We start from the raw sequence: 15,642 nt of genomic DNA on the forward strand, positions 1-15,642 counted from the left end.
AGCCATAGCCAAATTATGCGCACACACACACACACACACACACACACATACACATATATGATGGAATACTATGTAGCCAGCCATCATAAAAAATGAAATCTTGCCATTTGCATTGACATGGATGGAACTAGATGATATTATGTTAAGTGAAATAGTCAGAGAAAAACATTATCAAATGATCTCACTGATATGAGGAATTTGAGAACCAAGTCGGAGGATCATAGGTGAAGGGAGGGGAAAATTAAACAAAATAAAACCAGAGAAGCAGACAAACCATAAGAGACTCTTAATCTCAGGAAGCAAACTTAGTGTTGCTGGAGGGAAGAAGGGTGGGAGGGATGGGATCACTGGCTGATGGACATTGGGGAAGGTATATGTTGTGGTGAGTGCTGTGAATTGTGTAACACTAAGGAATCACAGACATGCACCGTTGAAACAAATAATACATTATATGTTAATAAAATATTAATGAAGACACTAGAAGAAATATGAAGTTATAGTAGTACTGAACCCTGGCTTACTGGCCAATGATTTGGCCTATATTGGGAGGAATTTCCAATAATCAAATTGTGGAAAGGGCCCAGAGGAGGAATATGGGGTTGAGCTGGTAAAAGGTAGGATGTATCTACCCCTTCCCATGTTGTCATCTACCTTGGAAACAGGGAGATTTCACTAACCAGAAGGTGAAAGTATGAGAGTGTCTTCTGCATTCTGTCTTTATATACTTTCTAAAACCACCCAGGACCTCAGCTTTTATCTTGAAAACCCAGTCATCTTTCTCTCTCAAATAGTATTCTTGAAGTTCATTTGGAAGTGAAAATTTGCTCTAATGCACTATATTGTGCAATGGATAGCAAGAGGTGTTTTGTGAGTAGACGTGAAGACTATAATAATAATGATTATATATAAGGACACTCTTGCAGCCACAGTGCTTGGTTCCAATCCCTGTCCTACCACTTTAAATGTCTCCCATTATTTTGAGTGTGGGTTAATATTCAGTCTTAAACTAATAACCTATGCTTTTTTTCTCTTCTTAGAATCTCTATTGTCAGGAGGAGAATTGGCTCTGAGATCTTTTCGTCAGGTAAGTGAGGTAACATGGTAAAAAAGGGGGGGGGCATGTTTCTTAAAGCCTAGGACTTACGTGAAGTTGGAAGACTCAGGGTATAGACAAAATGTTTCTGAGAAACAATGAGAAAGATGGGGTTCTTGTTTTACCAGACAAAAAAAGATTCGTGAAGGACGAGAGGAGAGAGATTCTATGGAGAGGTACCTATGAAATCAAGGAATCTGGGGGGCCCAGAGAAAGGGTTCCTGCTGTCTACTTTCCAGGCTGACAGCTGAGGAGGTGCCAGAACTTAGAGAAGCTTGGGGTGGGTTGGGAGATGACTTGGACATCATGCCTTTCATACCCAAGAAGATAAAATCATGCCAGCCTTACAGAGAGTCACATTCCTTAACATAGCATGAACAGAGGTGGAGAAAGAATCCTCTTCTATTCTCAGATGGTATGGAGGAAGCAAAGAGAACTGCAGATCCTGAAGCAGCTATTTCGATAGGAAAGAGGACCATTTCTCATTATGCTGTGTGGACTGATGACTGAAGAGCAACTGGGATAGAGAAGTCTCTGTGGACATCTGTGTAGAGAGGTGATTCCAGTGCTAGAACTGCTCTATTTCCTCCCCTGCAGTCAATGTCAGATTCCCAGAACTTAGACACAACTCCACAGAAGAGAAAGGTAGCTGCAATTCCAGAGTTATAAAATTCAACTGCCATCCTGACCACATTGATGTGCTCTTATCTAACTGGGTTTGCACATTACAATCCCTAGTTACTATACTGCTTAGTCTCTGAAGTTTTGTTTGTTTTGTTTTTGTGGCTATTCTTAAGTTAATCCTTCTAGAAAATAAAATTATACCCAGATTGCCCAATTTATCAAGCACTTACATGTACTTATATATTCTCCCCTCCCACCAAATTTTAATAATTCCTTTTTAAACAGGTAATATGTGTTCTTGGCAAAAAACAAACAAACAAAAAAAACAACTCAAAAGACATCAGCTAGTGTACAACTAGAAGTAAGTTCCCTTCCTACCCTTGCCCTTCAGTCCTGTCACTGCTGTGGGTTTTTTATATTTCCTATGATGTCATGTATACCTGTTCTTATATATAAATACAGTCTAAAAACAGACCCCAAATCGTATTTTGCATACTGCTCTGTACTTTGCCTTTTCCATGTAACAAGATGTCTTGGATATTATTCCATGATTGTATTTCGCATTCCGTCCTAGAGATGCACCATGATTTATTGTAGCAATTGATGGGAATTTAGGTTGTTTCCCGATTTTTGTTATTAGGAGCGCTACAGTGAATTGTTTGTACAACTTCTTTGCACATTATTTGAATGTATTTGACTAACAATACTAGAAGTAGGACATAGGAATGACAATTTTGTGCATTTAAAATTTTAACAGACAATGTCAGTGGCTCTCATAGGGATTATGCCATGTGAAATTCCCACTAATATATGAGTGCCTCTTACTCTTTTTATAAAACTTATAAGTTTTTTTCTCATTTGATAAGTGAAAATTAATATCTCATTATAGTTTTTCATTTTACCTTAAAAATTAATTTGGGGGCGCCTGGGTGGCTCGGTGGGTTAAAGCCTCTGCCTTCTGCTCAGGTCATGATCCCAGGGTCCTGGGATCGAGCCCTGCATCGGGCTCTCTGCTCGGCAGGGAGCCTGCTTCCTCCTCTCTCTCTCTGCCTGCCTCTCTGCCTCCTTGTGATCTCTGTCTGTCAAATAAATAAATAAAATCTTAAAAAAAATTAATTTGTATATTCTTCTTATCTTCTCATGACCTTTGCTCACTTTTCTTGTTGGTTTTTGTTTTATGTGTTCACAAAATTATACATTTTATGAACTTAAGCCCTTTGTAATATGTATTGTGAATTTTCTTCCAGTTTATTGTTTGTGCTTTGACTTTGTTTATTTCTTTAGAAAATTTAGACTTTTTATTCATATATAGTTTAATTCATCAATCTTTTATGGTTTTAGTCAGACTTTCTCTACTTAAGAGGTTTTCTTTTTAAACTTCATGCTTTCTTTTAGTATTTTTTTTTCTGTTTTTACTTTTCTATTTAAATCTTTCTCAGGAGGGAACTTATTGTTGTAAAGGGAAAAGCAGAATGTTAATTGCTATGTTTATGATGTTCCATTTATAACTTTTACTTTAAATTAAGTTCCTGATGAATCATATGTAATGGAATAAGATTCTACTTTGTACCTTCAAAGTAATCTGTTTGAATCACTTAATTTAATTGCAAAAATAAGTTCTGCAAGAAAAAAAGTCTTCAATATACTTTTTCATACTGCAAAAAAAAAAAAGAAAGAAATAAAGAAAAAGGAAAGAAAAGCCATCTACTCTGTGTGAATTAATTGCAATTAAGATTGGAGTGGGGAGAAGGTCAGGGGGAGTGTCAGACTATTGTAAACTTAGAGAACATGCAAACTATGACAAACATGGTTTACAGTTTCATGTGAACAAAGACAATTCTCTAAGGCCAACATTCTAAAAAATGTAGTTTCCTATAACAAGAATTTATATTCTCAGCATTTTAAAAGTCAACAGTCCTTGAAATTATTAAAACAAACCTTTGAGTATTATAGGAAAACTCTTATTTTGTAAACTTAGATAGAAATTTAACTTTAAGATAACATGATACAGAATAAGTATAGTTTTAATTTAAATTTTATAGTTACTGGTATATACATATTAGCTAAACTCCTTCATTACCTAGCTAGAAAAGGAGTAATAGCTAGCCCAATGCTTTGCATTTTTAAATGCACTGATGTTAACAATTCGAAGTTTTTCATTATATAATGTTGAAACACATCACTATCATTACAGCTATTATTTTAACCAAGGCTGAATGAAAGAACTCAGGCACCGAATAACATACTTTGGTACAAAAAGTGGAGTAAAGCTATATGATGTTGCAAAAGATTGTACTTTGAATTTAAATTTAACAACTGATGAAAACTCTGTTATAAGAATATCCTGTTAACAGGCTTACTAATTGTTATTTTTAAACTTTAAAAATATTAATTTGTAATTACACAGCAAAATATGAAGGCATTCAGTTTGGAAAACTATAAATACAACAGATAAAGCTAAAATCCTCTTTGTCTCTACTCCTCTACCTGTTTTCTTCTCTTCCAAAACCTCAACCTCAGACTGTTGTGCTTCTAGTTGAGTTACTTCTTTATTCAATAACATACTTTTCTGACCTATTCACATTGAAAAGTATAGATCTTGTTAGTTTCTTTGAACTGTTGCACAATCTTCCATCAAATGGGATGCTGCATAGTCACTTCCTCTGTTGATGAGCATGTAATTTTCTTTCAGTTTTTCATTATTTTGAATAACATTGTAATTAATATGGTTGTAAATGTCTCATTATGCACCAATTATATTTTTTAAGAAAAAAAATTCTAAAATGGGAATTTTGAGACCATAAGGTATGAGCATTTTCAGTTAATATACCATCAAATTGTCCTCCAAAGTGGCTGTACTAATTCCTGCTTCCATCAGTAGTATATAAGAATACTGACTTCTCCAAAATCTTTTCAACACTTGATTTTGCCAAACTTTTAAAATTGTTGCTAATTTGGTGAATATGAACTGTATCTCATTATTTTAATTTGCATTTTCCTGATTACTGCTGAGTTGGTTATCTTTTCATATGTATATTGTCCATTCAGGTTTTTTCCTCTGTGAATTGCCTTATATGCCTTTGCTCATTTTTCTTTTGGACTTCTTTTCAATCTCAATTTTCAAATTCTTAAAGGATTGTTAGAATTCCTTATATTTTTTCCAGATATTAATACTTTTCACATTACTTGGATTGGGAACTATTTTATCCATGCCTATGATTACTGCAGTTTCATTTAAATATGTGGATTGGTATCTTTCATCCTCCCTGGAAAATTATCAGTCTTTCATTTCTTCAAATACTGTCTTTAATATACAGCTCTTCTCTCCTTCTCAAATTAATCATTGCCCATATATATCTTCTTTTGTATCTCCACTCCTTTATTATTCTCTGTATTTCTCCTTCTCTCTATGCTACATTTTGGGTGAATTATTATGGTCTGTTTTCCTGTTTAGTAATTCTCTCTTTTGCTTTGTTCAGTCTGTTGTTAAACACATCCAGTTGAGTTTTTAAAATTAAGTATTCTATTTTCATTGCCTTTTTTTGATATCCTGTAGATCACTTCACGTAATTTCTACTTCCTTCCAGATATTTTCAATCTTGATCTTATTTTTTTAAACTTTGCAAGCCTATTTGTTATATAATCCTCTGATTATTTCAATATGTGACATTTTTGTGGATCTCTTTTTGCTGGCTGTTTGTGTTTCTGTTCTCACTCATGGTATCATGTTTCCTCGTGGGCTTACTTATTTTTGATTATGTACTACCAATTGTCTTTGAAAAATTATTTGTGAGGATTCCCTGGGGCATAGGGTAAAGTTTTTGCATCTAGTTAAGATTTGTATTTGTGTCTGTCGGATCCCCAGAAGCATAAACAGTACAGAACCACTTTAAATTAAATTTACTGCTTGAGGTTTCCTGGACCACCCCACTGATGTGAGTTAGGGCTGAAAATCTATGCAAGAGACCATTTGTGGTTACCATTTTTAAGAGACAGGTTTCTCTTATTCTATTTTCTCCCCTCTGTTTTGCTCAGCATGAAATCCCACCTTCCTCAAGTTCCCTGCATGTGGGCTGTAGTTATGAAGGTGGATTTACTTACTTCATAATTTTAGTTTGAGGTGCTTGTCTCATATATAGTTCCTCAGGTCTGGTGGGGTCTAGACTTTGACTTATCGACTCATGCCTCTTCATGTCATCTAAATTGCAACTCCGTCTTATCTGGATCAGCAGATGTCCTCAGGGAAAAAGCAGCTTTGTGGCTATTAACTTTTCTAGATATCTACTTTCTTCTAGAGTTTGTCTTGGCGTCTCCTTCTCACTATCCTTTGAATTCTTTGATGTTTCTAAGAAAATGATTTTAACAGAGTTGGTATGAATAAACTAACCTTCCATTTCTGAAATTGGAGGTTGTAGGGAATCTTTTAAATTTTCCTGATTGCTTACAGAATTCTTTCCTTTTCCTTGAAATTTAAAAATACCACCAGGATGTTTTGAGGTGACAACTTCTAAAAATTATTTTTTCCTGGTACAAAGTAAATCATTTTGTTTTACCAATTTTAGGATTCTGCCCCCACCCCCAGGCTAAATAAAATATTCATTTTATTGCATCTTTATCACTAGTGTTCCATTTCTTCCAATCATTGCTTTAGGAACTGAATCCCTCCTGTCTATCCCTTTCATCTTTTGGTTCCTTTTACATTATGTTGTAGGAGAGTCTCTCAAGCTTGTCTACCACATAAGCGATTTTGCCCCTCTGCAGTGTTGTTACTATTTTAATTTCTACTTCTACTCATGTATAAGATATTTATTACATTATTTACTTCAGTAGAGATTTAAATTTTTTTCTATTTATGTCTTAGGACTTAATTATTTTCAAATCACATTTCTCTACATACATATAGAAATGATGATTTTTGTAGCTTTACTGTGTATTATATCCTCATATAAATCTCCCATGAAAATAGTTTTATCTTTATTATTAATTACAATATTTATATCTTTCTTTGTTACAGAACCTTTGTATTTGTCCATTTTCAAATTTTTAACAATCATTTAAAAAAACTGAGATAACAATAACAAACATTTAAATGGTGAATTCCACTGAAAAGAATTGACCTAGGACATGAAGGATAAGCATCTGCCACACAATAAAAAGTAAAGCAGTTGAGCTGTAACATTTAAATATGCAAATAATTCTTTTTTTTTAACCTAAAGATAAGATAAGGAAGAAGATACTAAGGTCTTATTTATACACAGGCATTTTTAGTAGTATACAAGTGTGAGAAATTATTTGGGTTTAAAAAGAAGTTAGAAGTGGGAATTTCTAAGGCAAACCTTAAGAATGTGGATGTTTAGATGTTTTTTGTTCCTCTAATTCCTTCTTATTTATTAAAAGTGGAGAAATGATTATAAATGAGCATTGAAACAAAATGTGGATATACCTGTTGCCACCACTGTAGGAAAAATAAATTTATTCTGAAAATCCTTGTAAACAGTCAATAAAAAAATGCATTCAGAAAATCATGTTAGAACTTGAAGTGCAAATTTTCTAATCTGGAGATATTCAGAGTCTAGTTGGGGGCTGATAGCTATAAACACTCAATAAATACTTATAATGTAATATCTTCTCTTTCTCTCTTCCTCTCCCTACCCAATATATGAGAAAATGATTTATACAAATGGTATATATAATTATATGCCTGTATATATAATTTATCTCTATATATCATATATCTTGGCATAAACAGGGAAAATGAGCCATCTATATATATAAAATGAACTTGGTAACAAAGATAATATTTGGGTGAAATATTTTGCCTTTTTAGTTTCCTCTAGAACCCAGAAGCCATTGGATCCCTGAAATTTTAAACCCAAACTCAGATATACCAATAATTGCATATCAAGTACCCACTAGTAGCTAAACATCTGATACACAACAGCATACAAAAGTTGGGAAGGTGATAAAAATGGTGCAAATGGGTTCCCCATTTCTTTTCCAAGAAAAACCTCCTAATGGGCTGCTGATGAGCTAATCAGGTCAAGTGCTCTCTGAGCTGCCCTCTTTATACAGAGTCAGCAAGCATAACATTTTGTTAACCTATTGACACAGAGGAAATTTGTTTTCCATCTGACCTTTTACAGTAACTACTCAAAATTACTCTCTCTTCAGCTAACAAAGTTAATGAATAATTTATCCATCTTTAACACTCACAGACAGGAGCATTTAAAGTTTTTGTTTTTATTCCTGATCATTTGGTTTTCTCTTTCAGCCATTACTTCTTTCCCTAGGAAAAAAATTTTAATTTTTACTGAAAATTTGCAGTTGTGGTTTACAGAGTAATATTTTTGAACTATCTGGAACCAGTCACATAGTCACAAAATAATTTGTTTTTTTTTGCAAATATTACATTCATAGATGTTGAAATGGTCCCATGATAGTTTTATGATACATAGAAATGTTATTAAGAATTTGTAAACCTTTGTATAAGATAGAAAAAAGTTTAACTTTGGGCTACATATAAACAAAGTATTTCCTAAGGAATAGTTATTAAAAATACATGGGGCATTTTAAATTTGAGAATAAACTCTTTTCCAAAATGGAAAAGTAATTATGGGTCATTGTTATTACTCCTTATTAAATCTTGATTCTAAAAATTTTTACTCACCAAAATTTTGTTAAATGTTTTCATTCAAATTACTAAATTTCTTAAAAATAATAGCACTTTATTCTGAATTATTCTCAAGTCCATCCTTTTAACTGTTTCAAACTGACCTTTCCCTAAATAGGTCCAAATTAGAAGTTTACTCTAGTAAATTTATTTTTAATGATTTTCTATATTTGTTCTAGCTACAAAGATGGACATCCAATTCAATTCCAAAGGTAAGCCTACCTTTAGTTGTTGGATCAATTTTTTTTTTTAATTTCTTTTCAGCGTAACAGTATTCATTGTTTTTGCACCACACTCAGTGCTCCATGCAATACGTGCCCTCCTTAATACCCACCACCTGGTTCCCCAACCTCCCAGCCCCTGCCCCTTCAAAACCCTCAGGTTGTTTTTCAGAGTCCATAGTCTCTCATGGTTCACCTCCCCTTCCAATTTCCCTCAACTCCCTTCTCTTCTCCATCTCCCCATGTCCTCCATGTTATTTGTTATGCTCCACAAATAAGTGAAACCATATGATAATTGACTCTCTCTGCTTGACTTATTTCACTCAGCATAATCTCTTCCAGTCCTGTCCATGTTGATACAAAAGTTGGGTATTCATCCTTTCTGATGGAGGCATAATACTCCATCATGTATATGGACCACATCTTCCTTATCCATTCATCCACTGAAGGGCATCTTGGTTCTTTCCACAGTTTGGCGACCGTGGCCATTGCTGCTATAAACGCTGGGGTACAGATGGCTCTTCTTTTCACTACATCTGTATCTTTGGGGTAAATACCTGGTAGTGCAATTACAGGGTCATAGGGAATCTCTATTTTTAATTTCTTAAGGAATCTCCACACTGTTCTCCAAAGTGGCTGCACCAACTTGCATTCCCACCAACAGTGTAAGGGTTCCCCTTTCTCCACATCCTCTCCAACACATGTTGTTTCCTGTCTTGCTAATTTTGGCCATTCTAACTGGTGTAAGATGTTGGATCAATTTTAAATACTTTTTAGAGAATGAGATTATGTATATTTCCTCTGCAGACTGTTCTAACATGTACTGTCCTATGAATATTATTTAAGCATCATTAAATCTATTTACCTTTCCAATTTTCAGAGAAAAATTCAAGCTCGCTCACATTTCACTTATCATGAATAAGCAAACAGGCTATTATTTTAACATTTTCCATTAACAAAAATATATAACAATATTATTTTACACTTGTTAGAAAAATTCTATAGACTTGAAAGAACCAAGAGCGTTCTGGATTATCATCAGCAAATGGCCACTCTTCCTTTTGGAAGCTGTTCCTTGTCCTTAAAAAGTGTATTGCTTTAATCGCAAGTCATTAAACTGGTTTTAGTGACTCACAAATGTTATCAAGAGCAACATTTCTTCCAGTTGAATATGCAAAGTGGGTTTTTATTCTTGTTATGTTTGATTATGTACATTAAGAAGTCTTATATTGGAACTAGTTAAGACATCGTTAAATATTCTTGTAATGGGGAAGTGACTTCTTTATGAAGCAGACAGTAATGTTTAAGTAATAACTACTGTTGTTATTAAATACTCATACAAGGTGTTTTTTTCCCTAAACTTTAATTTAATTTTGGGGGATGGTAAGTAAGGTCTCTTTTACTTTAATTATTTATAGATCCAAACACCCAACAGTCATAATATCTTTTAGTTTATTTTAAAGCAGAAAAACATAGGCCTTGCATGGAAATTCTTAAGGAATGTCAAAGAGCTGGTCCTGTTGGAAAGGTTAGTAGTTATAGAAAAATATTTCAAAAACATAAATGCAGCAGTTTCAAACATGGTTTAGTGCCCAAAATAACTTGTTGGGTTTTTTTTTTTTTTCATTTTTAACATAAATATCAACTGCCACTGTGTAACTGAGTCACAAACACATTTGAATTCAGGAATTTTTATACTGAAATATTTCTCTGTGAACAAATCCCATCTCACCAAACAGAAAGATTTTGTTACTTTTTGTGTATTTTAAAAGCGAGAAAGCCTTGTATTACACAGAACTCCATCGGGTATTTTATGTATCTGTGTACTTTCTTATTCCATTTCCCCTCTCAAATTTGTGTTTCTCAAAATATCTAGGACAGCATTTTTTCATGCTTGCATATACTTAAGAATATAGCATAGTGGTTAAAAACGTGGATTCTGTAGCCAGACCGCCTAAGTTCAAATCTTGTTCTGCAAGATTTTTAGCTCTATTACTTTTGCAATTCTTTCAAAACTCCTGTGCCTCAGTTTTCTTATCTATATACCAGGAATTGCATTAAATGTTTGTGGATTAAGGTAACATTTGTAAAGCACTTAAAATAGTGCCTGGCACATAGCAGCTCTTAATAAGTGTTAGGTTTTTGTTTGTTTGTTTGTTTGTTTTTAAAGATTTTATTTATTTATTTCACAGACAGAGATCACAAGTAGACAGAGAGGCAGGCAGAGAGAGAGAGGGAAGCAGGCTCCCTGCTGAGCAGAGAGCCCGATGTGGGACTCGATCCCAGGACCCTGAGATCATGACCTGAGCCGAAGGCAGCGGCTTAACCCACTGAGCCACCCAGGTGCCCTGTTTGTTTGTTTGAGAGAGAGAGAGAACACAGAAGCAGTGGGGATGGGGAAGGGGCAGAGGGAAAGGGAGAGAGATTCTCAAGCAGCCTCTGCCATGGCAGAGCTCAGTCTCACGACCCTGAGATCATGACCCAAGCCAAAATCAATAGTTGGATACTTAACCAACAGAGTCACCCAGGTACCCTGGTAGCTGTTATTTTTAACAACATTTATTAAGTATTTAATAAGTATTTATCAAACACCTATTATACTGATACTGTGCTATATAAATGCTAGAAATGCCACAATGAATAAGACAAGCATATTTATTCCTCATAGAATTTACAGTTTAGTGGAAGATTCAGACAAATACACAGGTCATTATAATACTGTACAATAATCACTATGTAGTGTAGGGTGCTACAGTTGCTCAGTGGAAGACACTGTACCCAGACTAAGAAAATCAGGATAGTTTTTTTGGGCCAACTTATGTCTAAGCAGGTATCTGAAGGATGGGTAGGAGCTTGCCATGTGATAGTGAATGGGGTGAAGGAATAGAGATGTAAGTGAACAGGATATCCAGAGGGCCCATTATGAGCAATTTACACAGGGAGAGAGAACATGGCACATCTAAAGCTTAAAGAGGCTTAGTTAAATGTACTATATGGTTCAGGGCAGATGTAGTACACAAGACCACTTTATTCTGAGAACATGGTGTCATTGAAGAGGCATAAAAGGAGAGTGTCATGTTCTGAGTTTAGTTTTTTTAAAGATCTGTATAATTCCAGTATAGGACATGTAGTGGAGTGAGTTAAAAGTGGATACAGGGTGGCCAGTTCACAATATCTAGAGGATTGTCCTGGCTATGAGCTCTAGTACAATGTTAAACAGAAGTGGCATGAGTGGACATCCTTGTCTTATTCCTCATCCGAAGGGGAAAGCAGTCTTTCATCATTAAGTGTGATGTCAGCTCTAATTTTTTTGTAGATGCCCTTAATCAAGGTGAGGAATTTCCCTTGTATTCCTAGTTTGTTAAGTGTTGTTTAATCATGGTTACTGTCAAATGCATAATGTGTCTACTGATGTGGCTGTTGGTTTTTAGTCAAAGGATATAGTGTATTACATTGATTGGTTTTTGGATGTTAAGCCAACCTTACATTTATGGGATGAATCTCACTAGATCCTGGTGTATGATTCTTTTTATATGTTGCTAGACTTTGTTTACTTGTACTTTGTTGAGGAATTTTGCATCCACATTCCTAAGAATGTTGATCTGTAGTTTTCTTGTTATGTCTTTGTCTGCTTTTGACATTAAAGTAATACTGGATTTACTAAATGAGTTGGGAAGTGTTTCCCTTTTAAAGAGTTTGTGAGAATTGGTATTAATTCTTTAAGTATTTGATAAATACACCAATAATGCCAGTGATGCCTGGATCTTTTTTTTTTTATATGTGGGCTTTTTTGATTAATAATTACTTCTCTTTACTTTGATATGGATATATGCAGATTATGTGTACTTTTTCTTGCACCAGTGTGTGTGTGGCTATGTGCGTGGGTGTGTATGTATGTGTATGTGTGTATTTTTTTGTGTGTGTGATTTTTTCTGCTTTTTCATTTTATCCAGATAAGAATAGATGAATGAGAAAGCAAAATACTAAAAGGGTAGTAATGACCCCAGAAAATATATGCTAACCAAATCAGAAGGGATCTGAAACTGGGGGGCGAAGAAATGGGCGAAAAAAAAAAGCATATATGTATATTAGACTGGTGAATGGAACAGAGGCACACACTACATTTTGGGTGTATTTGGTCTGTTAGAAGAAACTACTTCCTGAAATTTTAATGAACAAAAACATATAATTACAAAAATAGGGGTAAGCATGATGAAGAGTTGGAGTATTACTGTAAAGATGAAAATTTAAAAAATCTAAAAATTGAATGATAAAATAAGAAGTTGGTAGAAAAAAGAAAAAAAAAGAGGAAGGAAAGTGATCAGGCTAGAGTCTAGAACAAAGCCATATGCTAATTTTAGGATATATTTTGATCTACTAGAAGAAATTGTATCCCCAAATTTTGAAGAAATAAAACATTTATGTGCCAGCTCCTTAGAAGAGAACCCCCATTGCTAAGAAAATTTTGAAAAAGAAAAACAAAACTGGGGGCATCAGGTTGCCTGATTTCAAGCTTTACTACAAAGCTCTTATCACCAAGACAGCATGGTACTGGCACAAAAACAGACATATAGACCAGTGGAACAGAATAGAGACCCAGATATGGACCCTCAACTCTATGATCAAATAATCTTTGACAAAGTCGGAAAAAATATACAGTGGAAAAAAGACAGTCTCTTCAATAAATGGTGCTGGGAAAATTGGACAGCTACATGTAAAAGAATGAAACTTGACCATTCTCTTACACCATACACAAAGATAAACTCAATATGGATAACAGACCTCAATGTGAGGCAGGAATCTATCAAAATGCAGAACATAGACAGTAATCTCTTCAACATCAGCCACAGTAACTTCTTTCAAGATATGTCTCCAAAGGCAAAGGAAACAAAAGCGAAAATAAACTTTTGGGACTTCATCAAAATCAAAAGCTTCTGCACAGCAAAGGAAACAGTTAACAAAACAAAGAGACAACCCATGGAATGGGAGAAGATATTTGCAAATGACAGTACAGAAAAAGGGCTGATATCCAAGAACTATAAAGAATTCCTCAAACTCAACACACACAAAACAGATAATCATGTCAAAAAATGGGCACAAGACATGAACAGACACTTCTCCAAAGAAGACATGCAAATGGCTAAAAGACACATGAAAAAATGCTCATCATTAGCGTTCAGGGAGATTCAAATCAAAACCACATTGAGATTCCACCTTACACCAGTTACAATGGCCAAAATTAACAAGACAGTCAACAAGAAGTATTGGAGGGGATGTGGAGAAAGGGGTACCCTTAACACTTTTGGTGTGAATGCAAGTTGGTGCAGCCACTTTGGAAAACAGTGTGGAGATTCCTTAAGAAATTAAAAATAGAGCTTCCCTATGACCCTGCAATTACACTATTGGGTATTTACTCCAAAGATACAGATGTAGTGAAAAGAAGGACCATCTGTACCCTAATGTTAATAACAGATATGGCTGTAGTCACCAAGCTGTGGAAAGAACCAAGATGCCCTTCAATGATTGAATGGATAAAGAAGATATGGTCCATATATACAATAGAGTATTATGCCTCCATCAGAAAAGATGAGTACACTACTTTTGTATCAACATGGACAGGACTGGAAGAGATTATGCTGAGTGAAATGTCAAGCAGAGAGAATCAAGTATCATATGGTTTCACTTACTTGTGGAGCATAAGGAATAACACGGAGGACATTGGGAGATGGAGAGAAATGAGTTGGGGGAAATTGGAGGAGGAGACAAACCATGAGTGACTGTGGACTCTGAGAAACAAACTGAGGGTTTTGGAGGGGAGGGTGGTAGGGGATTGGGTGAGTCTGGAAGTGCATATTATGGAGGGCACATATTGCATGGAGCACTGAGTGTTTTGCATAAACAATGAATTTTGGAACACTGAAAAGAAATAAAATAAAATAAAATAAAATGGAAAAAACCAATATGTATACAAAAAATAAGGTTAAATAGAACAAAGGGATAAGATATGACTATAACAATGGAAATTTAAAAAAGATTTTAAAAAAGGTATTGATAAGATAGAATAGTTTAAAAACGTTAAAATAGGAATGAGGAAAAATTTAAAAAATAGAATAAGAAAAAATAAAACTAAAAAAATTTAACTTTGAAAGACTAAAGGACCATGAGAAAAAAAGCCATGAATTCTGTGTTGCTTTCATCTATCTCTGGAGTTCTTCAGTTCTCATTAATTGATGAACTTGTTCTTGGCTTGATGTTTTTGTGATCTTCTGGGAGAGAGGTCTGTTGCTGAGATTTTCAAATGTCATTGCCTGAGGTGGAATTGCACCACCCTTGCCAGGGACCAGGCTAAGTAATCTGCTTGGGTTCGTTATTGGTAGCTTTTGCTCCCTGTACCCTTTCCGTAGAACTTTGGAGAATGGAAATGAAAATGAAAGCCTCCCAATCTCTGGTCCCATGGCAGCTGAGAGCCCAGGGCCCCACTCCTCAACATGCCCTCAGAGAAAAGCAGCCAATCCCTCCTATCTCCCTGGTCTCTGGCCACACTCTGAGCTCACCCAGCCGGTGACCGAGCATTTTTATCTCTGGCGCAGGGCCCTGTTTGGAGTCTCAAAATCCAGCTGATTCCTGCAGTATGCTCCCATGATGCTTCTCCCAGAGGACGAAGGTGAGTCTCCCTGGATCTGCCACTTGTGGTGTCCCTGCCCAAAGAACAGTGGCCCGACTTACCTTAAGGTAAGCCCAAGATGAGAGCACACTCCTTAGGCTCTGTCTCTATAACTGGCTTCACTGCTCTGATACCTTGGAGCTCTATTGCACTCAGACACCCCTGATCTTTCTGTGTCCCCACGGGTCCTGAGACTACACTGTCCTGGCAATGGCTCCATCCCCCACTTAGCCTGTGGAGCGACATCCCTCAGAGAAGAGTTCTAAAAGTTCTGATTTTGTTCTCCACTGTTCTCCCACTTGCTTGGAGCCAACTCCTCCACTCACAGTCTATCTTCCCATCACTTCGGATTCACTTCTCTGCACGTCCT

At 35.4% G+C, this 15,642-nt stretch overlaps 1 long non-coding RNA gene across 2 annotated transcripts in view; it reads left to right on the plus strand.

The window, feature by feature from the left end:
- Window positions 1-15,642, plus strand: part of LOC125106741 (uncharacterized) — a 134,427-nt gene that overhangs the window by 34,523 nt on the left and 84,262 nt on the right. For both annotated transcript variants that reach the window (XR_007129415.1, XR_007129416.1), the window contains exons 3-4: window positions 1,038-1,084; window positions 8,567-8,599. This is a non-coding gene — a long non-coding RNA (uncharacterized LOC125106741). The remainder of the gene's footprint in view (window positions 1-1,037; window positions 1,085-8,566; window positions 8,600-15,642) is intronic.

Source organism: Lutra lutra, chromosome 8 (assembly GCF_902655055.1).
Source record: "Lutra lutra chromosome 8, mLutLut1.2, whole genome shotgun sequence".
NCBI lineage: Eukaryota > Metazoa > Chordata > Mammalia > Carnivora > Mustelidae > Lutra > Lutra lutra.